Source organism: Ursus americanus, chromosome 2 (genome assembly GCF_024610735.1).
Source record: "Ursus americanus isolate L20-20 chromosome 2, mUrsAme1.1.p, whole genome shotgun sequence".
NCBI classification, from domain to species: domain Eukaryota; kingdom Metazoa; phylum Chordata; class Mammalia; order Carnivora; family Ursidae; genus Ursus; species Ursus americanus.
Window position 1 is genome coordinate 91,432,255 of NC_142128.1, and position 26,658 is coordinate 91,458,912.

General features: G+C 39.1%; 1 protein-coding gene and 1 pseudogene across 7 annotated transcripts in view; one reads left to right on the forward strand and one right to left on the reverse strand.

Moving 5' to 3' along the window:
* The window catches only part of RABGAP1L (RAB GTPase activating protein 1 like), a 716,315-nt gene that overhangs the window by 60,006 nt on the left and 629,651 nt on the right, over positions 1 to 26,658 (reverse strand). The window lies entirely within an intron of this gene.
* Positions 22,745 to 22,923, forward strand: LOC123801386 (COP9 signalosome complex subunit 9 pseudogene; annotated as a pseudogene).

Sequence of the window (26,658 nt, forward strand, 5' to 3'; positions counted from 1 at the left end):
ACTCCCAATAGCACTGATAACATCAATTCTTCCAAGACTCAATTATAAATTCAACACAATTCCATTCACTATCCCAAAGGGTTTGTTCATATAAGCCTCAATAAGTTGATTCAAAAAATTCATACTGAAGAGTAAAGGACCAAGAACAGTCAAGGGGCGCCTGGGTGGCACAGCGGTTAAGCGTCTGCCTTCAGCTCAGGGCGTGATCCCGACGCTGCGGGATCGAGCCCCACATCAGGCTTCTCTGCTATGAGCCTGCTTCTTCCTCTCCCACTCCCCCTGCTTGTGTTCCCTCTCGCTGGCTGTCTCTATCTCTGTCGAATAAATAAATAAAATCTTTAAAAAAAAAAAAAAAAGAACAAACAAATTTTAAACAAATATAAAAGAAGAGGCATTTGTCCTCCTAGATATCAAAGATTTGTAGTTAAGTTTTGCTAACTGAAACTGTCATATCAGCTCAGGGACAGACACAAGAGACCAACAGAACACAATTAATGAGCCCAGAGACAGGCGCATGCATATATGGGACTTGGTATAAAACTTAGGCGGTGTTATTACAAATTGATAAGGAAAGGATGGCTACTAGTGGAGAAGAGGCAACTGGCTATTAAAAAGAGGAAAAGAATTAGGTCCCCTCATACTATCAAAGAAATAATTTCCATAGATGAACTGAATACCTAAATGAGAAAAACAAGTATTTTGAAAATTTTACACATAAAACACTGTCATCTCTGTGAAATCTACAAAAATCAGTTTTTAAGAAGTGCCTGGCACTCAGTAAATTGTTAATTAATATTAACCACAATCTTCATCTTCATCGTTATCATCTATGCTCTCTGGGTAAAGAAGCAATCTAAAATAAGAGACCAGAAGCACGAATCATAAAATACAACTAGAAACCAAGTGCCATGGCCTACAAGGCCCTGCCTGCCTCATCTGGCTCTCTCTTCCCCAGGGGCTTCTTCTCAGGTCTCCCCTAGCTCACCAAACTTCAGTCTAGGCAAATCTCCAGTACACCAGTCATGCACCTGCCTCAGCCCTTCCAGAGGCTGTCTCCTCCGCCGGCAACTCTCCCTTACATACAGCCACTTGGATCACTCCCTTGTCCCAGTCAAGTCTTTGCTCAAATGGACCTTTTCAGAAATTGACCCTGACCACCCCACTTAACACGGTGCCCTTCCCAGTACGGTGATCCTGCTGACCTGCATTGTCCATATTACCCACCATCTTCTAATAAACTATGTAGTTTTACCTGGTGCATTTACTGCCTGTCTTCACGTAAATGGGAGTTCTTTGAGGGCAGGGACTTTTGCCTCTTTTATTTACTATCATATCCCCAGAGTATAAAAGTGCCCAGTGGAGTACTCAATAAATATTTATTGAATGAGTGAGTGAAGATTGATAAATCTAACTCATCAAAATTAGAAATTCTGGCAAACAGGAACACACCATGAACAAAATTCACAGATAAGAAAAAACTGAAAGTTATGTGTAACGAATAAAACCAGGAAAGGATTAATATATAAATACCGATATAAACCACTAGAAAAAAAGACAATCCATTATGAAAACGAGCTAGTCGGCTGAGGGCCTTAAGGGTAAAGACTTAGGTTTCCCCAAAGAGAAAGGTTTCTCAAGACAGCAAGGTAAGAAATCCTGCCCAAGTTTTTAGCTGGCTGCCCTTCAAGATTTGGAGTCAAGACTGCATTAACTCTGGCCTCGATTTTCAGCCTGCCAGCCTGCCCTACAGATTTCAGACTTGCCAGCCTCAACAATCACGTGAGTCAATTCCTTAAAATAAATAAATCTCCTGGGGGCGCCTGGCTGGCTCAGTGGGTAGAGTATGAGACTCTTGATCTTGGGGTTGTGAGTTTGAGCCCTACACTGGGCGCAGAGATTACTTAAAACTAAAACCTTAAAAAACAAAACAAAACAAAAAACCAAAATAAATCTCTCTCTCTTGCTTTCTCTATAAATCCAACTGGCTTTATTCCTCTAGAGAACCCTAATACAATATATGCCAAGTACTTAGAACAGTACCTGGTATATAGTAAGTGCCACAGACTGATAGCTCTTATTATAATGTATCAAAAGTATTAAAAAGTTAATGGTATGAATATGTACCAACTGGGGAGGGTAGAAAACTCTGGAGAACGGAGTATAAAGTGAGTGAGGGTAAATGAATTTTTAACTATATTTGTATTGTTTGATTTCTTAAAAAATGATTCAAATAAATATGGCAAAATATTAATATTTATTAATTTGGGCACAAACCCATGGGTATTTATCCCATAATTGCTTTTGAAATAGTTCATAAAGAAAAATAAGGATTTTTAAAAATTTGTAGAAGTTGAGACAAGCATAAACTCTTCATTTGTTGAGTTTGTCTTTAAGGGAAGAGGAGAAAGGGAGACGGTACCAGTATGAGGGGCCCAAGGACTTCCTGACCAGTTTTTCTTAATTTGAGAAAGACAATGTGAGTCACCAGAAGAGCAGTCGAAACTGTTGTGCCAACTGAGATTACCCGTTGGTGCACAGCCCTGGGGGAGGCGGGCAGGGCTTAGACTGGCAGCAAGGTTGAAAGGACTAATGTTGAACAACAGGGGAACAAGCCTTTTTCTGAGCCTGGAGAAAATAAGGTAGGTTCGGAGTAGAAAAATGTAGCCGATGGGGCGCCTGGGTGGCATGGGGTGCCTGGGTGCCACAGCGGTTAAGCGTCTGCATTCGGCTCAGGGCGTGATCCCAGTGTTGTGGGATCGAGCCCCACATTGGGCTCCTCCGCTGTGAGCCTGCTTCTTCCTCTCCCACTCCCCCTGCTTGTGTTCCCTCTCTCGCTGGCTGTCTCTATCTCTGTCAAATAAATAAATAAAATCTTTAAAAAAAAAAAAAAAAAGAAAAAGAAAAGAAAAATGTAGCCAAGCAGCATGTGATTACCCTAAATTTTCTGGGAAGCAGGAAGCAAAGTCATCCTTTAGAGTTCCCCTTAAATGCCATTCCCCCCCCACAAAAGCCCCACCTCCTGATTCTGCAATGAGAAATGCACTTTCCTCTTTTCCAGAATCCCAGAGTCTTTTGTACCTTTCTTATGAAACTAACTGGACTGTCCTGTAATTTCAAAGTGAACCTCTTACAAGCCTTAGGTACCTCTGACCCAGGTGAGAGAGCACAGTCACATCTGCAACTTCAGTGAAACCACTTGGCAATATAAGTTTGGCCAAATACTTTTTTCCTTTCTTCTTTTTAAAAAAGATTTTAGTAATTTTTTAAAGTAATCTCTACACCCAATGTGGGGCTCGAACCTACAACCCCAAGATCGAGAGTCACATGCTCCACCAACTGAGCCAGCCAGGAGCCCCTTGACTAAATACTTTTCTGATTAAACCTTAAAGGTGACAAAGTGCACAGCTACGCAGCAGACTTCTAAATCTTTGCTTATGTAGAATATATTCAAATGATTAACATATTATGTAATTTGACTACATATCATTTATCCAGACATGGCACTAAGGGTAAGGCTCTTGCTTACTGGGAAGGTTCTGGAACCTTGGAATCATGTAGAATTTAGCACTGTGAAAATTGTGGACTCTTTAAAACCTGCCACTGTCTTTGAGAAAATAGTCACTTTTTCAATAAAGGCTCCATATGTACTTCAGGTATTTTAACTATTACCTGATAAACATTGAGGGACGACCCACCGTGCTTTACTCAACCCCGTCAGGCTTAAAGGTAATTTCAGTTGTTCTAATATCCAAATCCCCAGGAGGCAAGCGTCTGCTGCCTCTTTCCTGGGTACCATGGGCTGCAGAAGCAAATAAAATGCTTTACCTTATTTTGTTCCCACAACTCTACGTTGTCTATTATTGCCCACATTTTACAGAACAGGAAACTGAAGTACCGCGAGGTTAAGCTGATTTGCCACACAGCTGGTAAGTGGCACAGAAAGGATCTGAATCCAGACAGACCTCATATTTCTATCCACTACAGTGGTTTCTTTACCAGAAAACGGAAAAAGTTTTGGTATACTGGAGACATGAATAAGATGCATATGTCCCAGTTTTAGGAATAACGCTGTCATTTGCTTTTTTAGCTGGAGGAGACCAAGAATATCTCACAATATGATCAACCTCCTGGTCCTTATTTAGAAATATTTCTCTCCCAACACATGAGTAGGTTATGTTCTAAGACTCCCTGGTGAAAAAGCAGTGCTGGGAGAGAATGCTGCTAGTGGAAGGGCAGGTCAGAAGAAATAGTTTTAAAAATCAAAGGGCAGAGTAAATACAACAAAACAACATGCAAGTATTGAAAATACAATTCTTTCCCGTATTGATTTCAATGGTGTTTCCACTGCGGGGCTTAGAGGGAAAATGGACTTGCGATATCTAAATCTGAAATGCAGTTTAATTTAGCTCATTTAGTGCGCACCTGCACCAAGTACTGCTTTACGTTTTACTAACTAGAGGATTTTCAAAAGGAAGCATCTTTGGGAAGCTCACTGTGGAGGCAAGATTTATATACATATAAAACAGGACAAAAAATGTAGACATGATGGGTTACGGATCACGGAATAAATGCTCTCTTGATGAAGTCTAATTTCTAACATACTTGAACAGTTCTTAGGAGCTGATAACTAGCTGTTAAGACCAGAGAGTCTCACGTCGATTCCTGGATTACTTTGAAATAATCTTAATTAAACCTTGACCTTTACAGAAAACAATGCCCTCAGGAGCTATTGATGCTTACATCTCAAAAAAGGGAAGGACTCTTTAATTTTATCTTCTAGGTAAGAGCATGCCTGAGAGACAGTATTTTTACCTTGAAGAATTCTACATCTTTATTATATTCCTCCGCAAGTGATAATGGTGAGAAAGAGCGTATAGATTCATATAAAAACAGATGAAACTAATATAACTAGGGAAGAAAAACATTACTATGGATTTTGTTGACAATACCTCTGTAAGGGACAGGACAATCTGAAAGGCAGCCTGAAAGCAGGCTGATAAAAACACATCACCACAAGAAAAAAACCTGTAACTACGGTGGTGATAGATGTTAACTGAACATTTCGTGGCGAGCATTCCACAGTACATACATAGATCAGATCGTTCCGTGGCACCACACATAAATGAACAGTGTTGTATACCCAAAATATCTCAGTTAAGAAAAGGACAGAGGGACGAATTAAAAACCACAAAGGACACATTAATATAGTCATCATTAGAGGTAATATTAGTCTGCAAAGGGCTGCCGTAACAAAACACCATGGACTGGGTGGCTTAAACACAGAAATTTCTTTCTCACAGTTCTGGAGGCTAGAAGTCTGAGATCAAGGTGTCAGTAGGGTTGTTTCTTTTGCGGCCTCACTCCTTGGCCTATAGATGGCCATCTCCTCCCTGTGTCTTCACATGCTCTGCACTCTGGGCCTGTCTGTCCTAATCTCCTCCTCTTCTAAGAACATCTATCATATCAGGGCGCCTGGGTCACACAGTCGGTTAAGCGCCCAACTTAGTTTTGGCTCAGGTTATGATCTCAGGGTCTTGAGATCGAGCCTCGAGTTGGCCCCATGCTCAGTGTGGAGTCTGCTTAAGCTTCTCTTTCCCTCTGCCCCTCCCCACACCCGCCATGCTAGCGGGAGTACACACGCACACTTTCCCTCTCTCTCTCTCAAATAAATTAGTAAATAAATCTTAAAAACAAAAACCACCACCACAAACATCTATCATATCAGATTAGGGCCTATTCCAATGACTGCATATAACCTTAATTACCTTTTTTAAAGACCCTGTCTCCAAATACAGCCATATTCTGAGGCACTAGAGTTTAGGACTTCGACATGTGAACTGGGGAGGGAGAACACAATTCAGCCTGTAACAGTGGTTAGAGCCACACATTTTGGAGTTAGATCTGTTTTGAGTCTCGGGCTCAGCCACTTGTCAGCATTATGACCTGGACAAGTTGCTTAACCTCACTAAGCCTTGGTTTCTGCTTAAAAACTGTTGTAAAGAGTGAACGAGATAATCCACAAAGGCACTGTGGACAACACCTACCATCCAGTAGACACTGAAGGAATTACAGCTTTAGTGTCCTGGGAGCCTCCAGTAAATTTCTATAACTCTCCTTACTTGATGCTTAACATTTTCCATGTACTTGGTTTTAAAACCAATTCTTAAACTTGTTATTCTACTACGATCTTCCAGTCATCTTATAAACTAAAACCCTGCTCCGGGACTACACTAGCTCCTGGTGCCCTGAGCTGCCACGCTAGACGCCCAGGTCACCCCACTGTGAGGAAGCCCAAATGATGTTGAGAGTCCCAAGCAAGTATTTATCCAACAGTCCCAGCTGAGCCCTAGCTTTGAGACATTCGGTTCCAGGCACCTGACACAGAGTGAGGAACCTTCATATTAATTCTGGCCCTCAGTCTTTCCAAGTCACCTGCGGCTGTTTGAGTCTTTCCAGATAAGGCCCCAGAATGTTATGGAGCAGAGACAAGCCATGCCCAGTCGGCCCCGTCTGCATTCTTCACACACAGCATCTGGTCCTTGTTTAAGATACTGTGTTTTAGACTGGCTGGCAATAAATACACTAGAACTACAGACTGCAGAAAATCAAAACTACAGAATCATAGAGACATAAAGACTACGGAGAATATACGACACACGGTATACTGCATACGTAATACATACATCATAGATAATAAGAGCAGGAGAACCACAGACTCAAAGAAGACTGTAGAGAACATATAATCTACCTCGTCGCTTTAAAAGTGAAGAAACTGCGGCCAGTCCAGTTACCTGATGAGTGACAAATCTGGGACACATGTTTAAGTCTCTTCACTTTCAGTCCTGGGCTCTTCCAAAAACACAATTACTTCATAATACAGTTCTGTGTTATAAAAGCCTCTTACCACCTCTTGCTATTATTCAGACTTCAACATTTCAGGATATTCTGCATGTTCTCTAAGGCCAAACATAATTATATTTCTGGATAGAGACAAATTACCCTACTATCCCTGCCACATGACACGTACTCAATAATTGCTTCATTTTTTAAGTAAAGAGTTACCAAAATAAGACAGCTAAAAAAATTGTAAAATGATGCAGCTTCGATCTTCAGTGGTTGTGTTTGAAAAACAGAAACGGCATCTTTAGTTTTGGAGCAAAAATGTCTAAGACCTAGAACATGAGTGCTTCCCCCAGCACCAGTAATTAACTTCTGGTGACCTCACTGAGGACAACCTTCACAATCCCCGAGCAGTGCCTCAGAGGTAGCTGCTCAGTGTTCATCTTCCGGGATGTACATAAATATATGTAATATAAACATAATTGGAGGCACCACGTGCTAATCGCCTCCAACTATGCATTTCCCCCTTGTTTTTCAGTAACACATTTTTAAGCCAGGTGCGTGGCCTTCAGCTGAAATTATGCTTCCCAGCCTTCTTTGCATCTAGGTATGGCCAGTGACAAGTTTTGGCAATTGGTATGTGAAACTCCCTTCAAAGAAAGAGGTATGCTTTCCCTTTCCAGTTTGCAACCTCCCCTCCAAGAAGAATATAGACCTAGAAAACGTGATGGTGAGTATATCTGACCATGAACATGAGGGCAACATCCCCAAAGATGGCAGAGCAACAGGGCAGGAATCCGGAATCTGTTTCCCTGACCTCGACAGAGCCATCACAGCCTTTCGGACCACACATATGCAAACCGACACTAAGAGGAAAATGAAGATCTTCCTTTGTTAACCTGTACTTTAATACAACAAATACTACATTTTTGTGACATAATTTTTTCCCCCAATTTTGGCCTTTTTGCCTTCTGGACTTACATCTGGTCTGTGGATATAAAAGTTTAGTTCCTGTATCACAATTTTCAGTGATGTTTAAGTGTTACAAGGTCATTTCAGGTCCCATCATTGACTGGATGGGATGACAAAGCAAGAGGGTAAGTTCAGATATATTACTGTGGAAGTCTTAAAAATCTAGCCAGGTGAGGATAGTTCTACAGATCAATGGTATAGAATTTAGAGTCCAGAAATAAACACAGACATTTATGGTCAATTATTTTTTGATAAGATACCAAGTATATTCAGTAGCATTTTCAACAAATGGTTGAAATTTGTTCAGATATTGCTATGCAAAATATGTATGTAGACTTCTATCTCACCATAGCAAAAAGAAAAAAAAAGAATGGATCACAGACTTAAATATAAGAGGTAAAACTTAAAAATGTTTAGAAGAAAACCTAGAAGAAAATCACTGTGACTTGGATTAAGCACAGATTTCTTAGCTAGGACATCAAAAGCATAATCTATGAAAGAAAAAAAATTGGTAAATTAAAAACTTTAGCTCTTCAGAAGACATCGTTAATTCTATGAATGGGTCTGCATTCAATTAAGGAAACAACCAGAAAAAAAAAAAAAAAAAAAAGGAAAGAAAAGACGGGGAGCCTGGGTGGCACAGCGGTTAAGCGTCTGCCTTCGGCTCAGGGCGTGATCCCAGCGTTGTGGGATCGAGCCCCACATCAGGCTCCTCCGCTATGAGCCTGCTTCTTCCTCTCCCACTCCCCCTGCTTGTGTTCCCTCTCTCGCTGGCTGCCTCTATCTCTGTCGAATAAATAAATAAATAAAATTTAAAAAAAAAAAGGCATCATTAAGAAAGTAAAAAAAAAAAAAAAGCCACAGATTGTGAGGAAGCATTTATGAATCATTTATCTGATAAAGGACTTCTACCCAGAACATAATAAAGAACTATCATGACTCAACAAGAAGACAAATAACCTAATGAAAAAATGGGCAAAAGCTCTGAACAGACATTTTACCAAAGAAGATATACAAACGGCTAATAAGTACCTGAAAAACTGTTCAACATCAATGAGGAGATTGTAAATAAAAACTTTAAATGAGATATTACTATATACCGACTAAAATGGTTACAATGAAAAAGACTAGTATCATCCAGGGTTGTTGAAGAGATGGACAAACTGGAATCCTCGTATACTGCTGGTGGGAAGGTAAAATGTTGGAGCCACTTTGGAAAAATTTGGCAGTTTCTTGAAAAATTAAACATAAGCTTACTATACAAGTCGGCAATTCTACTCCTAGGCATCCACCCAAGAAAAATGAAAACGTATGTTCACACAAAAACTTGCATGGAAATGTTCACAGAAATATTATTCATAGTAGCTGAACACTGGAAACAAGTAAAAAAGATCCACCAACTAGTGAACGGATACACAGAATGTGGGGTATCCACACAGCGGAATAGTACTATGCAACAAAAAGGGACAAAGAGCTGATATGTGTAACAGCAGAGATGGACCTCAAAATCCTCACGCGGAGTGAAAGACGCCAGCTACAAAAGACTATTCATTATATGACTTCATGTATATGAAACTTCCAGAGAATGCAAATGTATAAAAACAAAAAGTGGATTACAGGTGACCAGGTCTGGGGACAGGATGGGCACTGACTGTAAAGGGGGGTCAGGGAATTTCTTGGGGTAACAGAAATGCTCTGTAACGGATGCACATTCAACTCTATCAATACTTACTCTTCCTGAACTTCAGCTGGGTTCCTGGATACCCTCCTAAGGATCTCTCCCTCTCCCAGCCTTCCCTGCAGCTTGGTGGGGACATATGACAAAGTCTGGATACAAGCAGAGATGATGTATGCCACTTTCTACTAGTGCCCTTAAAAGGGAAGGGGTGCGTCCTCCCCTTTCTTTCTCCTGTTGCCCGGGAGATGGCAGGAGCTCAAACAACTGCCTGGACCCACAGGAAGAAGCAGCTTGTGAGCATGGCAGAGCTGTCCTCCTGGATCTTTCAACCATGGACTATATGTGAAAAAACCACTGGATAATACAATTACATTATAGAAAATGAAGAGTGGAGTTCACCGCTCAGCATTTGTTAACTGTGAAGTATCTTAAGCAGCAGCTATCTTTATGAACTGTTTGCAGACCAGCAGTAAGAATGTTCTTATCTAATTACAGAAAAAATTATGCAACAACTTCTGTTAGTTTTCAATATTTAAGATCTGTTGTAGACAATATACTGAGAAATCTATCCTGGACACTAGTATATATCTGAAGTGTTTATATTGAAAGAATGTTCCAGAAGTTACTGAAGCTTTGTAACTTGCTTCTTTAAGTGTTAAGACTTATTTTCTGAAACAATGAATTGTCAGTATTTCTCATTTCATGTAACCGCTGGCATTAAAATAGTGCTAAGTTAGATCTGTTCTTTTTCTTTTTCCTATAGTTCTCCAATGAAACTTTAAGATAGTTAAACAGTACAAAAAGCCTTTTGTGGACAGCTCATTTATATAAAAAAGGTAGGTATTTACTTATCTGCCACCTGACTTAAAATAGAACCCTGACAGTACAGAAAATCAGAAGGTAGTGCCCTTTCCTCCACTATGAAAGTTCCAGGGTTAAGCTTTGTAAAATTTCCACCAAGTAAGGGTCTGGCAAACATATCTACCTTATCAGGAAGATTGTATCACAAAAACAGGTATGCTGTTCTACAGGCAAGACAAGAGAAACTGCCTGTCCTGACAGTCCACGGGACAAACCTTCTACCTCTAGAAACACAAGGTTTAGTACTGTTAACTTACTCACATGGCAATGATGTGCAACTCAAAACCTCTGGGGGAAACAATCAAAATCCTTACAGTTATATGGTTTTATATTGTAAATAAGCTTGTAGAGTGGTCTATGAATGGGCACCAGTACTTAGAGACAACAGTGCAGTCTATGTCTTATAGAACAGAGATGTAAGCTGTCACACAATGCTAGGCAATAATTAAACTGAGTGATTGTTCTGTTTACTGGGTGTACCAGATGACAATGGAGATGACAGCAACAGAACGTTGAGGCCATTAAAAATGGCACATATTTCAATTATTTTCACTATTTTTAGATTAAAAAATCTGAAAGCATACAGACTATAAACACCTGAAATAAATGTGCTAAACAACTCTTTTTCTGAAAATCTAGTAGAGGCCAGAATTCACAGATAATTTCAACTAACTAGCAGGCCTCATCTCTCAGACTGACATGCATTTTCATAAGAAATAAACTTAGCTGATTCGACACAGTTGACGCTGTCCCAGACAGATTCAGTTTGCATCCTCTCATCTGTACTTGTTTTTAACTCGCTTTCAAGTCATAAGGCATTTCTAGGTGTGGGTATGTTCTTTTCTGAGACTACTGAAGCTTCTTGTGATCAAAGACCATGCATTGGCTCTTCCGATATCTCTTGTAGCAAGGCACGGTAGCCCTTGCCACTTATAAACACATAGTCTCAGCTTAAATAAGGATGAAACAAGTATCTTATCCTTTGGGCATATCTTTGAGTTACTTTTCCAGGAAAACGGATGGGAGCTGATCTGTCCATATTCTCTTGCCTGGTCCCTTTTGTGAGATAAATTTGAGAGGCCATTGGCAGAGAAAGGACTAAAATCTACTGAACAGAATACAATCATCTGTCTCATGTGGCTACAGGACATATGGCCAGTATTTCATTAACACCTGGACAGCCATGGACAATGCCACTGACCAATTTTTTATGCTTTTTATTTTATCAAACAATGAGTCTGTAAAGCATAAATGCTTACCCATCTCAATTTATACTTCAAATTTTCAAGGCTAAAAATCAAATCTTATTTACTCATTTGACCTACCAAGCAAAAACAAGGCTGCCAAGGGTAGGAGCTACTGTGAAGAGCGATGCCACACACAGCAGTAGGGGGAAGTTTTCAAACTAAGCAGGGCTTTTTGTATTACTCCAGGGCTAGTCAGCAAATCACAGAAGCTCTAAGGAGAAAACTGGGATATCTGGAATAAAACAGGCCTCGCTCCAGGAGTAGTTCAAAAACCACTGTCTCCAGGGCCATCTATATCTCCATTCTACACCAGCAAGGCCAGCACAGCCTGACATCTGGAAGCAGGAGGATCTCTTACTGCTCAGTCATGTGTCTCCATATATGATTACAAGAACCAGAGAGACAGCAAGGGAGCTTTGATTTTTATAACAATAAATAATGATTCAATTATATAACAGGAGTATGTGAATGGGCTATCGGCAACATCTTGGAATCTAATAAGACAGATGATGTCATTACTAAGCAGATAGTATGCTCACAGAATTTACTGCCAGTCTTATAAGCCTATTCTCAGATTTTTATACGCATTAATTTAAAAATCTCAAGAAATCCTTCATAGGTAAATAGGACCCTTCTTCACAGAAAGATAAAGCTTAGAGAGAAGATAACAAAACTATTTAACTCAAACTCGCCTTCAATTTGGCTATTGCGTTATTCTGCATGTATTCAGCTGAACAATTTGTGTTCACTATTAAATTACAGAAAGTTTTTTTGTTTGTTTGTTTGTTTGGGTTTTTTTCCTAAGTAGGCTCTACACCCAGCGTGGAGCCCAACACAGGGCCTGAGCTCAGGACCCCAAGATTGAGACGTGAGCTCAGATCAAGAGTTGGACGCTTAACCGAATGAACCACCCCGGTGCCCCAGGTTTGTTTTCTTAAATAGATGTTTTCATGAATCTTATGGTGCTTATCAAGTAAAAGTATCTTTGAGACAGGCAACAAAAAAATAAGCTGGGCTTCATCAAAATTAAAAACTTGTGTGCAAAAGACTTATCAAGAAAGTCAAAAGAGAATCTACAGAATGAGAGAAAATACTTGCATATCATGTATCGGAAAGGTGCTTGATATCCAGAATATGTAAAGAACTCTTACAACTCAATAACGAGACAAACAATCCAGTTTAAAAAAATGGGCAAAGGGCTTGAGTAGACGTTTCTCTCAAAAAGATAAACAAATGGCTAAGAAGCACATGAAAACTGTTCAACATCATGAGCCATTAAGGAAATGCAAATCAGAACCAGAATGATACACCACTTCGCACCTACTAGGATGGTCAGAATAAAAGACAAAAGAGAACACAGGAAATAAGTGTTAGTTAGGTGGTAGAGAAATCAGAACTTTTTATACGCTGCTGGTGGGAAATGTAATGTCAATGTAAAATGGTTCGGCTAGTGTGGAAAACAGCACAGCAGTCCTCAGTAAGTGAAATATCGAAGTAGTGAGTATGAGCAAGCAATTCCACTTCCAGGTAAACACCAAACGTTAACTGAAAACAAGGCTGCAGATACCCGCACACCCCTGTTCGCTGCAGCATTATCCACAATAGTCAAAAGGTGGCAACAAACCATGTGTCCGGCAACAGATGAATGGATACACAACTTGTGGTATATATACAAAATGCAATGTGTTCAGTCATACAAATGAAGGTCTGACACATGCTCCAACATGGATGAACCTTGAAAACTATACTAAGTGAAGTAAGCCAGACACAAAAGGAAAAATATTGTATGATTCTCCTTACATGAAATAACTGGAATAGGCAAATTCACAGAGACAAAAAATAGACTAGAGGTTATCTGGGGTTAGGAGAAATGAGGGAAATAGGAAAGATCTGCTTAATAAGTACAGAGTTTCTGTGGGGGCAGGAGGAAATGGGGGTAAAAAAGTTCTGGAAATAAAGTGGTGAATATAATTAATGCCATGGAATTGTACAGTTAAAAATGGTTAAAAAGGCAAATTTTATGTTCTATATGTTTTATCACAATAAAAAATACCTTAAAAAAACACCATGAGGTACCAATTCACACCCACGAGGATGGGTAGAATTTAAAAAACAAAAACAAAACGCTGAAAATAACAAGTGTTGGTAAGGATATGGAGAAAGTGGAACCCTCAGACGTTGCTGGTGGTGACGTAAAATGTTCAGCTGTTGTGGAAAACAGTTTGGCTGTTCCTCAAAAAGTTAAACATAGAATGATCCATGTTTATGATCACATGACCCTACGATCCCGTAATTCAACTCCTATGTATATACCAAAACAAAGGAAAACGGGCACTCGTAGGAGAACACGCACACGCAAGTTCACAGCAGCGCTGTTCACAGTGGCCGAAAGGTGGAAACAGCCAAAATGTCTAACAAGAGATGAAGAGAGACACACACTGTGGCATTTGCATACAGTGGAGTATTATTCAGCCGTAAAAGGGAATGAAGTACTGACGTGTGCTACGATGTGGACGAACCTTCGAAATGTTATAGTAAGTGAAAGAAGCAAAATACAAAAGGTCACACAATAATATGTGATTCTATTTATATAAATGATTCTATTTATATGAAATATCCAGAATAGATAAGTCCACAGAGACAGAAGGCAGATTTGGTGGTTGCCAGGGGTCAGGAAGAAAAAGGAGAATGGGGAGAAACTGCCTGATGGATAAGGGGTTTTACTTTGGAGGGATGAAAATGTTTTGGAACTAGACAGAGGTGATGGCTGCATGATGTTGTGAAGTTACTAAATATCACTGAATTGTTCACTTTAAAATGTTCAATTTTACAGACAGTGGGATGATTATCAGGGCCTGCAGGAAACGAAAAGATGGAAGTGGGCAAAGGGTACAAAATATCAGTTATATAATGACGAAGTTTAGAGACCTAATTAATACTCAGCACGGTGACTATAGTTATAATAACGTATACTTGAAATTTGCTAGGAGAGTAGATCTCAAAGTGTTCTTCCACCCCCACAAAATGACAGGTAACTAGGAGAGGTGATGGATACGTCAAGACACCAAACTGCTTAAATTGCTTTTCTCTTTTCAGACAGGTATTAACTTATCTTCCAGATCAATTATGTGTTCATCAAAACAAGCAGTGAATTAAGATTCCAAAACAAAACTCTTAATTATATGGAGTCAGAGTTCATATAATTTAACGTTCTGATGCTCAGACTTCTCCAGTAATATCCCTAAGTGACTACATATGGCTTAAACATATGTAGTAATTTACTGGAACACCTACAGGCATTCAGAAGAATTCACTAATTTTCTGGTGAACAGCTCTAATTGTTTAGTTTTCCCTAATACTGAGATGAAATGCCTATCTCTAGCTGCCTCTACTCATTCACCACGATTCTGCCCTTCTGTTCCAACTTCCACAAACAGTCCTTTTCAGGAGTCTGAAGACTATTCCTGTACCTCCGATATTCCCCTCCCCCAACAAGCACTATTTCCCTTGTGGTTTTATCAGCCTGAACCCTCCACTCAGCTGTAGTCCAAGGGTTCTAGTGTCATGGCGCTATGATTACGATCTCCTTGTTCATATTCTATGCTTGAAGTTTTGTCCACAGTATATGTACAGTGCCTTTATGATGACAAAATGACTTAAACTATATCGTAGGAGTCATTAGAGTACCTTCTCTAAAACACTGACTAAAATAGGCTTCATGACAAAAATCTATATTCTAATCTGAAAAGAAAAATAATAGAATCAGAGCAGAATAGATGAGAAATACTTCTTTCTAGGATTCTTAAACTCATATTAGTGATTTCTGATCTGAAAGGGCTGATTCAAGTCTCCTACTTTAAAGATCAAAAGATTTACAACTAGAAAGGTCAAAGGAATTGCCAACTTTAAGTCACGGCCTAGTGTTGCCCTTTGCGTCAAATCCAATTTCCTTGATGTGACTATTAAGACTCTTCATGGTCTGGTTCCTACTATCTTCCCCAGGCTAATGTCAGGCTCCTCCCTGCTCCCCTCACCGACATTCTATCCACCACTTATTTAAGCTCTTCTTTTGCTCACCTCCAAGACTTCAATATTCTTCCTCCTCTTAACACAACACTTTTCCCCCTTATCCTGATTCTCTTCAGCACCCCAATCCTATCTGTCTCTCCCTATATGTCCCTATAGGACTCAAGACTCCCTCTCTTCACAAAACTCATAACCTTTTTTTGGTGATTATTTAATATTTATCCTGCCTGCTAAACCCTGTGAAGGTAGGGACCACATTTATCTTGGTCTCTTCGGTAGCCTTAACACAAACACATTACTGGGTACAGACTATACAATAAATATTCAATTTTGCAAAGGCTTAAATTAGCTTGTAATTGCTAAAAATTTCTATTAAAATGCCATTAATTTGCTACACTATGTAGAATTCTTTTGGACTTGAATCTCATATATTACCCTCGGCCCTACTGTGTTTCATGGACACACTGTTCTAGCCAGATCTTTCTGGAACTTCATTCTGCCAACCAATATACTAGCTATTCATGTTAGTTACCATAAATTTGATTTAAAAAAAGGCTACAAAAATATATATTGCCTTTATATAATTAGGTTTCCTCCTTTAGGAAACTGTCCAAAGATAATTTTTAATATAAGATGCCTTTGTATCTGTGTCCAATCCTCTTCTAAAAACTACCACTTTCTGAACTATACAAAGTGTTTTTCCCCCCATTAAACCAGTAAGTACTTTAAGCTTTTCTCCCAGACTTATTTGAATTAAAGACTCCAAAGTGAGATTCAAGTCAGATGGTAACAATTGTACATTTGAACAATAACTCCCATCACCGTATGTCTTCTCCACAGTCAGGGAATTCAAAATAGATGGAACTGTTAACAGGGTTCCTTACTCAGTGTCCGTATGCTCGCCAGAGAAAAAGGCGCTCTTGCCACGTATAGAGCACAAAGTCAAACGTGGAACTTTTGGAATTTAGACAAGCATGCTTACCTTACTATTCAAATCCCTAAAAGAAAGTGAGTAGAATCAGATAACAGTGCTGGTCGTTGCTGGAGCAATCATTCACCTTCAGGACCCACACTTCAAAATTAAGAAAGCTCTAATTATAGTGTTAATGTCTAACTTATCACCTTCCTCAGAAACTGCTGAAGTGTAGAAAATTTCAGGATTCTGATAATCAAAGGGATATATAATCAAAGGAATATTGGGATAATAACTAATGAGTGAGTACGAAGCACAGTGCCTTGAGTTTTGAATGGTGGTAAGAGCACTGGCCTAGAGCCAGAGCCAGTGTTCGCATCCTGACCTTCCTACTTTGCCAGGGTGTCCTTGAGCTGGTTATTCAGTCTGTGCTTCCACTTGACCGTCCGTGGAATCAGCCTCAAATCTGCACTTACTTCCTAGAGCCGTCGTGAAGAGTAAATGAGTTCCAAAAAGAATAACGTGCTAAAGGAATTAAATTAAATTTACAAATGATGATGAGTCATTCTTTTTTCTTCTGTGTCTATTTTCACAGCACTGAGAGGAAACCTGGGCTCTAATCCCACAGGATTTGTGGACCCTGCCCTTTATGTTCCTTATTAGGTCAATTCTCTGTTGCCTCAATTTGTGAGTAGATTGATTTCCTATTCCTACTCCAAGTCTCCTAATTTGAAGTCTGTCCAGAATTAAGAAAGGAAATTCTTTCCCTTTGTAGGGGTACCAGACACACCAAAGGCAAGTACATTTTACTGTTATATGGGAAATTCTCTAGAAGCAGAGAAGACCGATGATCCACATGAGCAGATGGGCCACGCAGACACTGAGCAACGTGGGTCAGCACGACGCTAGCCATGCTGTCCCCACACGGTACGGTCATTGTCACGTGGTCCTGACACGGTGGGGCCCTGAAACCAGCTGAGTCCTGTGGGTTTGGTCTAAAGAGGTCACAGGGGGTGAAACGTTCAAGTTTGAATTCATTATGATTTTACATAATGTTCAAATATGTTCAATATTCAGACAACTGCTAACTACATAGGTTAAAAGATTGAGTAGGCCGGGGCGCCTGGGTGGCGCAGTCGTTAAGCGTCTGCCTTCGGCTCGGGGAGTGATCCCAGAGTCCTGGAGTCGAGCCCCACATTGGGCTCCTCTGCTGGGAGCCTGCTTCTTCCTCTCCCACTCCCCCTGCTTGTGTTCCCTCTCTCGCTGGCTGTCTCTCTCTGTCAAATAAATAAAATCTTTAAAAAAAAAAAAAAAAAGATTGAGTAGGCCGAATGGCTTCATTTCACCGGGGATGCAATGACTAATTTTGTTTCATGGCAATTTTATTTTTGTTTTTCCCTTAAAGATTATTTAAGGGAGGAGACAAGCAGCTCTTTATTGTGGAATACTAGTATCACTTCAAATTTATTTTTACAACCTTTAAGTATTTTCAATACTTTATTCTCAAATCTGCTGAGGTTACACAGAATAGCTTCTATTATTTCCAATTAACAGAAAGAACTTTCATTCAATTACTCTATTTATTTATCTAACCCATTTTGGTAAAATATCTATCATGTTTTGACCTGAGAAGGGTTGAGAAAAAGCCCTCATCTCTTGGCTAGTGTCTGTTCACAAATGACCTCTTTTCTCCCCTGAATCCAGTCTCACCACCCTCTTGCCCCAAATGCAGTGCGCTGAGCTCCACTTTCCCCCATGATTATAAAGAGTGCTCACTTTCCGACATAATAGGTCCAAGTCCTTCTTAGGAGTAAAAATGAACTTGTTAGTCCAGCCAACTCAGTCATACCCCTCTTAGTTACATGAGGTATATTCCCATCTATTCCAGCCCTCTCTCTTATCCTCCTCTCTGTAGCCTTCCGTCATTGGGAAGGCTGGTCACCGAAAACATCTAATTCTGGTGTGACGATCCTAAGTGTTAAGTTACACCTCGTTTTTCAAATTTTCCTCGAAGAGTTCAAGTCAATGAGAAATTAGACTACACATTTACAGACGACATTAATACTTTAAATGGAAGATATATTTCCTGTCTTTTTAATAAGAAGAAAGCTGAGCAGCCTACACCCAAGAGGGAAAGCAATTTGCACCTTTCAGGCAGGAGCAATAAAAATGATCGTTTTACATGAAGGAATCAAATTAATATAAGTGTGATTGTTAGGTTGGAGGGTACTGCAGAGCTTTTGGGCTTCTAACCAAGGGTCAGATTTTAACTATTGAGGGAAATAATGCTGATTCTGGGATTAAATACTGTATGGTTTTAACACTACCTTGGATATACTGAATCCCGAATCTTCAAAATTGTTACAATCTATCCGCTTGGACTACTCTAATGGATAAATCAGTAAATGCACCTGGGACCTTCCTCCCCTCCCCCTTCAAACTCTTAGGATGTAATTAGGGAAGAAAAAATATTTATTTGAAGATTCAAAAATTCAATTTCAAGATTGAAATTTATTTCAATGCACTTGTAAAGCAGGAGGATGAATGTGTTCAAACACAGCATTAGTGACTTGGAGATTATTTTTCAAATCCTACACCCAAGGAAGAATAGCCTGAAAAGGATCTGCCACAGACTGTTCCAACAGGCCCTACAAGGGGAACACTGGGCGACTGGGATTATTCCACAACAAGACTTCTGAGTATACACAATGGAGTCTAGCTTTCTGAAATGTACCATCCTTCTACACACTCCATGTGGCCGATAATTGAGATCCTGATCAGACAGCTACCTGCCAATGACATGTCACAAAGAGGAAAAGCAGCACATGTAATGGGTATCTATCCAAAAGGTTTGTCGTAAGGTCCTTAAAGAAAAAAATAAATAAAATGGTTATGTCTCTAAAAGACACCCATATGTTTAAGAGGAGGCCGCATTGTATAAGCCTACATTGACAATTATGCTGTGATTTATGCAGGAATATGTAGCTGTTTTTATTTTTTTCTTCCTGGAAGAAATTACAAGAATCTTTTAACAAGCGGCTGTCTTTGAAAACCATTGTCTGTATTTTCTAACCTAATATATATATTGATTTTCTTTGATTGTTTTAAGAACAACAGGAGTTATTTGGACAGGGAAAATCTCAGAGTGGTAAAATTATGAGTAATTATTGTTTTATTTGTGTTTTAGTTTTTATTTATATGCATTTTCCATATTTGGTATATCAGCATACTATTTTAGTCATTAATGAGGAATAAAACCTTTAAGTTGCAAAAAGATCTTTAGGGAATAGACCTATTTGGCAACCTTCATTTTATTTTTAAAAATTTTTTTCTTTAATATGTTTATTCACTCTCTTTCTATATAGACTCATATCGTAGATTTTTGGACATAGATATAATTATTAACATATAAGGATATATTACCTGGGCAACCTTCACTTTAAATAAATAGATATAAACATATATTCTTTCCATAACATGTATTAATCAACTTCATTACATCACGTCCCTACTCAAAACCTTCATCTACAGAACTAAAAATATCAGTTCCTTAGCGTTACACTCAGAACCAATCATGACCTACTCCCACTATCTTACTACCTTCTGGCCTTGCTCCCATATTCCAGCCAAATGGAGCAAGCTGAAATTCCCAGCTCTCTCGCTCCTGTGTGCCTCTGAAAATACTATTCCTCTGTATGGAGTATCTTTTTCTTCCCCCTGACCACCTGAAAAATTTCTATGTTTTTCCTTAGAATTATGCTCCGAAGTTTGCGCTTCTGAATGGCATATGTTATACATTGTTGGTGGAGAAAATGATATATCCTCTAAAGAGAGCAATTTGGCCCTATCTTTCAAAATTATAAACGCACTTACTCGTCAACCCAGCAATTCACTCCTAGGAATTTAACCTACAGATATCCTCAAACATTCACGAAATGATATACAAGATTATTTACTGCACCATGGTTGGTAGCAGCAAAATATTGGAAGCAACCTTATATATATGCATTTCCTGGGAGTTAGCTTAACACATGGAAATCCATATAGTGAGACACTTATCTATGCAGCTGTCAAATGAACGAGGAGTCCTTGATGTACTGACAAAGAAAATCTCCAACACATGCTGTTAAATGAGAAAAGCATGGAATGGGACACCAAATTTCTGTATAAAAAGAAGGGAAGAATACATACAAATCTGCTTGTATTTGCATTAAATATTTCTGGAAGGATATCTCTAAAAAACTAGTAACATCACAGGACAACAGGAATGTGCAGGAAACTTCATTAGATGCCATTTTATATTTGTTGAAATTTTGAAACCACGTGAATGTACTACTTAAAAGATAAAATTGTAAAAGCTTAAAAACCAAAATGCTAAAAAAAAAAAAGTGTCCACATGTTTATGAAAGCATCTCTATTTCCCACACTCTCCTGATCATCCCTTCATTGTCTCATTAGAACCTTTACTGACTACAGATAACTATGCGCCAGGTGCTGCGGTAGGTAGACACGGAAAATAAAAACGACATGCAGGGAAAATGAACCTCAGTGTACAACTCAAAAAGCAGGCAGAATATCTCATTTCAGTGAGTGCCCAGGGTACAGGGTGTGACAGGTACGCAAAGAAGAGGCAGGCATCTCACACATCTCTAATAGCGCTCTTACCCCTGGTTCATAGTACCTGTTCACAGGGCTGTCTCTAAAACCGGATTACCATCTCTTTAAAGCTATCTCAGAGGTTAACTTAGTGCTGTGCACATAGGAGATATGCATGTTAAATGAACCACTGAATAAGATATACCAGAAACAAGCATTGCACTTTTTAACAATTAAGAACTAATTTAAGTACTTAACTAGACTCTAACCTGATTCCACTATCCATTTTATAAGAATTTAGTATAAAGGATTAAAAAATGGGGGGGGGAAGGGCAGAGAGACAGGAAGAGAGAGAGTCTCAAGCAGGCCCCATGCCCAGCATGCAAGCCCAATGCAGCGCTTGATCTCAGAACCCTGAGATCATGACCCATGTCGAAATTAAGAGTTGGATGCTTAACCCACTGAACCACTCAGGCAACCCAGGATAAAAAAAAATTTAAATAACTACCCCTATATTATGTGTACAGATATTTATGAATATATTCAACTGTCACAAACATCACCTACTGTAGACCAATGATTTTACCTATACGGTGCTTCATTTTCTCCCAATACCATCAATTAAATACATACAGAGATAACAATGCACCAGCACAATGCTGGGCTGGTGATACAACGGTAAACAAAAACAGACACAGTCCTGCTCTCATGGATGTTATGAGTTAGTGAGACTAATCAAATAATTACACAAGTTTCACAAGTATTTTTCTGTATCTTAAGAAGGGGAAGTGGAAGAATACAAGGCATAGCCAAGATTTCTCCTAGCCAGCCATAAGGAAAGGAAAGTTACCTAAAACCCTTGGGTCTCAGATAATATAAGTTCAATATTATGTGATGGGATTGTGAAGAGAATTCAGTGTCCTTGAGCAGTGATGGAAAAAATACTTTTCCTGAACTTCTGAAATTATCAGTTGTGGATATTATAGATATTCTCATTCACATTACAGTTATTAGATATCTCAAAATATTATTTATATTTATCACTATTTTGGAATTACGGTAGTTATTCTACTTGCTACCATATCTTGTTATTTAATGTACTAATAAAGAAGCACATAGTATTCTATCATAAATCTGATTTGGGGGAGTTGGCGGTGGGAAAAATGGGTGATGGTGGTCAAAAGGTACAAATGTCCAGCTATAAAGTTAAGTCCAGGGGATGAAATGTATGGTATTGTGACTATAATTAATAATACTGCATTGCAGTGGTGGGGGTGTGTGGGTGAAATAGGCAAAGGGGACTAAAAGATACAACTTCTAGTTATAAAGTAAATAGGACACAGGGATGCAATCTACAGCAGAGGGAGTATAGTTAATAATACTGAAACAACTTTGTATGATGACAGATCGTAGCTAGATTTATCGTGGTAATCACTTTGTAATGTATATAACCTTAAATCACTATGTTGTACACTTGAAATTAATATAACATTGTATATCAACTACACATCAATAAAAAACAATATTCTATTGTATATTTGAAAGTTGCTGAGAGTAGATCTTAACAGTTCTTGTCACAGGACCAGGGATGCCTGAAGCACTGCAGTGGAGATGAAGCTGGAGGTGGACAAGGTATTTCCCAAGGGTGCTGGGCCCTACATGGACCTGAACAAGACAGAAGGCAGCACCTGGCTCCCGATGAACTTAACTTGGCAGTCAATGAAAAGGCAGTCCATGCAGACTTTTTAAAGGATTTTGTACATCTCTTTGATGATGATGATATCCAGTGAGATACTGTCCAGCGGTGCATGGGGGCAAGCCTTTGTTATGTAGTCGTCCGGTGGGTGTCCTCAAAGGACAATTTCAAACGGATCTAAGGAACTCGTGGAAGGATGCCTGGGTGGCTCAGCTGGTTAAGCATCTGCCTTTGGCTCAGGTCATGATCCCAGGGTCCTGGGATCGAGTCCCGCATCGGGCTTCCTGCTCAAGAGCCCTCTTCTCCCTCTCTCTGCCTGCTGCTCTGCCTACTTGTGCTCTGACAAATAAATAAAATAAAATCTTAAAAAAACAAAAACAAACAAAACTTGTGGACATTACTTGAAATTAGGAGATGGTTAACCAAGAAAGAGAAGGATGGTTTTAACCATCTGTATGAGGTCTGTTAATCTCCGAATGTGACCAACTTTCATCCTTCAATTAAAAAAAAGCAATGTCATCAAAAAAAATTATCACAAGGGAAAAAATTGTAATACATGTGGTACTGAATGTTAACTAGACTTATTGTGATCATTTTGCAATGTATACAAATGTCAAATCATGTTGCACATCTGAAACGAATGTATATATGTCATTTATATCCCACCATGTTGGAAGTGACTTTCTGATTTGCTTTGGCCAATGGAACACGAACAGAAATCAAAGCGTGCGAGCTCTGAGACCAGGCCTTTAAGGGGCATCTAATGTTTCCACTGCCCCTTCTGGGAATTTCTAAACTCTTGTCATGAGAAGGACATGTTCCCGATAGCTTACTGATTACAAAAGAATGGGAGGTGTCGAACAGATACAAGAATCTGGGTCCTGAAGCAAAGTAAACTCCGCGCTATCCAGCTGTGCCAGCCAAGATCAGCCAAAGCCGAGCCACCCAAAGACTCGGAAGAGGAAGACAGATGCTGACTGTGTTGAGCCACAAGATTTATGGCTGTTTGTTGTGCAGCAACAAAATACGCTAAGAGTACTCTTCAAAAACTTTGCCTGATTAACTAATGCCATTCTCTAGTCCCTCTATAATCGGATACCCAGAAATGCCTCACTATTGTGACTAGCCCACAACTGAGTTTACGCTTAAAAAAGTTAATTATATTTGTTCTCAAACATGTTTATGTTAATAAGATGAATGTGGAAAAAAAAAAACACTTGCTATTTCTATAAAAACTAATTTGAGCAATCTGGAAAGGCTTTGCAAAAGTCAAGTGGTGAAACAGTAAAGTTATGTCACATTAAATGATTGCAATGCTACTATCAAAGATGACAAAAGTTGTTAAAAACAACAATTCTGTAATGTAAACAAAGTTTACATTAGATGGCTTCGTAAGTTTATTAATTTGTAGTCCTCTGAAGGAAGCAACCTAGAAAGTATTACGTATTTCAGAATTCCTATTCTAAGAAAGGGCATTAAGATTCCTATAAGAAGGGGCGCCTGGGTGGCACAGCGGTTAAGCGTCTGCCTTCGGCTCAGGGCGTGATCCCGGCGTTATGGGATCGAGCCCCACATCAGGCTCCTCTGCTGTGAGCCTGCTTCTTCCTCTCCCGCTCCCACTCCCTCTGCTTGTGTTCCTTCTCTCGCTGGCTGTCTCTCTCTCTGTCAAATAAATAAATAAAATCTTTAAAAAAAAAAAAAAAGATTCCTATAAGAAAACTGATAAAGAATATATACTGATGTTTTAAGTTAAAATAAATGTTTAGGTTAATATGTAATTTTTCTTTCAATGCTTCATCCCCTGAGCCAACTTCTTCTATTAACCAACCACAGTCCTATGTCAGGTAAGAGGGCTTCTTCAATATTTCAGCCTCCCAGAAATCCTATTGTGGGCATTACAATGATCAGGGCGCCAGTGTTATTTTTGCTTTGTTTTGCTGCAAATCCTGTTTATAAGCCAGCTTGTAGTCCTGGCATTGAGTTTGAATGTTACAATTTCATTTCATATTGAATTTGAGCACTGTGGTGAGTTTCTGATATAATACTGGCTTCTCCAATAATTTCATCATCAGTTTAAATTTCTTTTAACCAAGCCTAAAATCTGATCCATCAGATTTTTAAAACACAAGGACATCAAATCAGGAATAAAACCTGAACTTCTGACTTATAAAGCCCTCCATCATAACCTGGTTCCCAACTTCTTCCCTGACCACGTTTCTTACCACTGTCTGCCCCTGGGGCTCACCCCACATTGTGATCCCACACAGACCCTCCTGTTTTGCTAATATATCAAACTTGTTACCACTTTGGGGCCTTTCTCTCAGAGCTGTTCTCTACCTGATTTTCCCATGGATGTCATTAAGATCTCAAATGACACCACTGAGGCCCCTACTGAGTACCCAAAATAAAGCCTCCAATTAATCTCTTTTGATGATATCACTCCATTTTAAGTCTCTGTATAATACTTCTCGCTAGGTGATAAGTAATATCATTAGCTAATATTTCTGTCTGACTTCTCCCCAAAATAGTATAAGATTCACAATTGATATGCCTTTCATGTTTACACCTCATTCCCAGGGCTTAAAAATACAGCATAGCACATAGTGGCAGATCAATGAATATTTTTGATTATTAAATTGAATATAAATATGGATGCTAAAACAAACAAAAAACCTAGAATAAGATTTTTTTCAACCACTGTGGATAAGTTAGGATTTAAAATGTTTCTATAACATCTCCCCCCCCCCAAATATTTTGAATTGACTTACAAATCAACACCAGCCCCGGTATTAATAATAAAAAGATTACTTCTCAAATCTAAAACAGGATTAAATGCAGAAAAGTTCTAATTATTATTATAGAAGCTGGTTCGATGATTTCATATTTATTAGCAAAACCACCTAAATAATTTTTGGGTAATGAATTTCTTTATAAAGTCTGCTAAAAGTTCATCTCCTTTTATTTCAAGATTTTTATAAAGAGAAATCAGTTCGGAATAATACCAAATAATGACATGTGCCTCTTATTGTATGTGAGGTAAGCTCAAGACTTTACTTGCATTAACTGATTTAATTCTCACAAAATCCTATAAGGTGCTTCTAATATGGTTCCAACTTCACAGATGAGAACAATGAAGCTCAGAGAGGTCAAGTCATCTGCCAGAAGTCAGCGAGCTAGTTGGAGATGAGGTGAGATCTGACCCAGACAGTTTGGCTCCCGAGCCTGTGCCCAAAGGCTCTACTCTATGTCACCTCACCTGACTGACTCCGTCAGATTCTCCCTGAGGATTCTGGAGTTGTGATTTAGGGGTAGCAGCTTACCTCTCTGCATATGACTGAACTGTAAATCTGGATGCGGTATGGCAGCCATATTCCTTGGGAATGAAGAAGCAGAAAACTTGGGTAAAGAGAGATAAATAAAGGGGAGGCCAAGAGAGAAGTTAATTAGATGGCAAGAGACAGGGAGAACGCTTGCCAGCATCAGTCCGGTACCAGCCCTGCTGCCTGGCTGAACTTCTGCCCTTGTGTTTAAAGGGACACACCCTGGTGTCTGTATGGTAAGTTCCCTTTCTTGTTTAAGATAGCCCAAGATTTTATTACTTGGAACTGTAAGAACCTTAACTCATTATTGAAACTGATCAACCAAATGAGGGAAGATTTGGCTCCTGATACTAAACTGAAATTGATGGAATATCGCCAGAATGTGTACATGCTACATAACAATTAAGAATAAAGAACGTTCAGCTAATAACAATTTTTAAAAATATGGATGAATCAATTGGTCTTATGTTTTATTCTAATCAATATTTGAAATGTATATTCAATGAAGA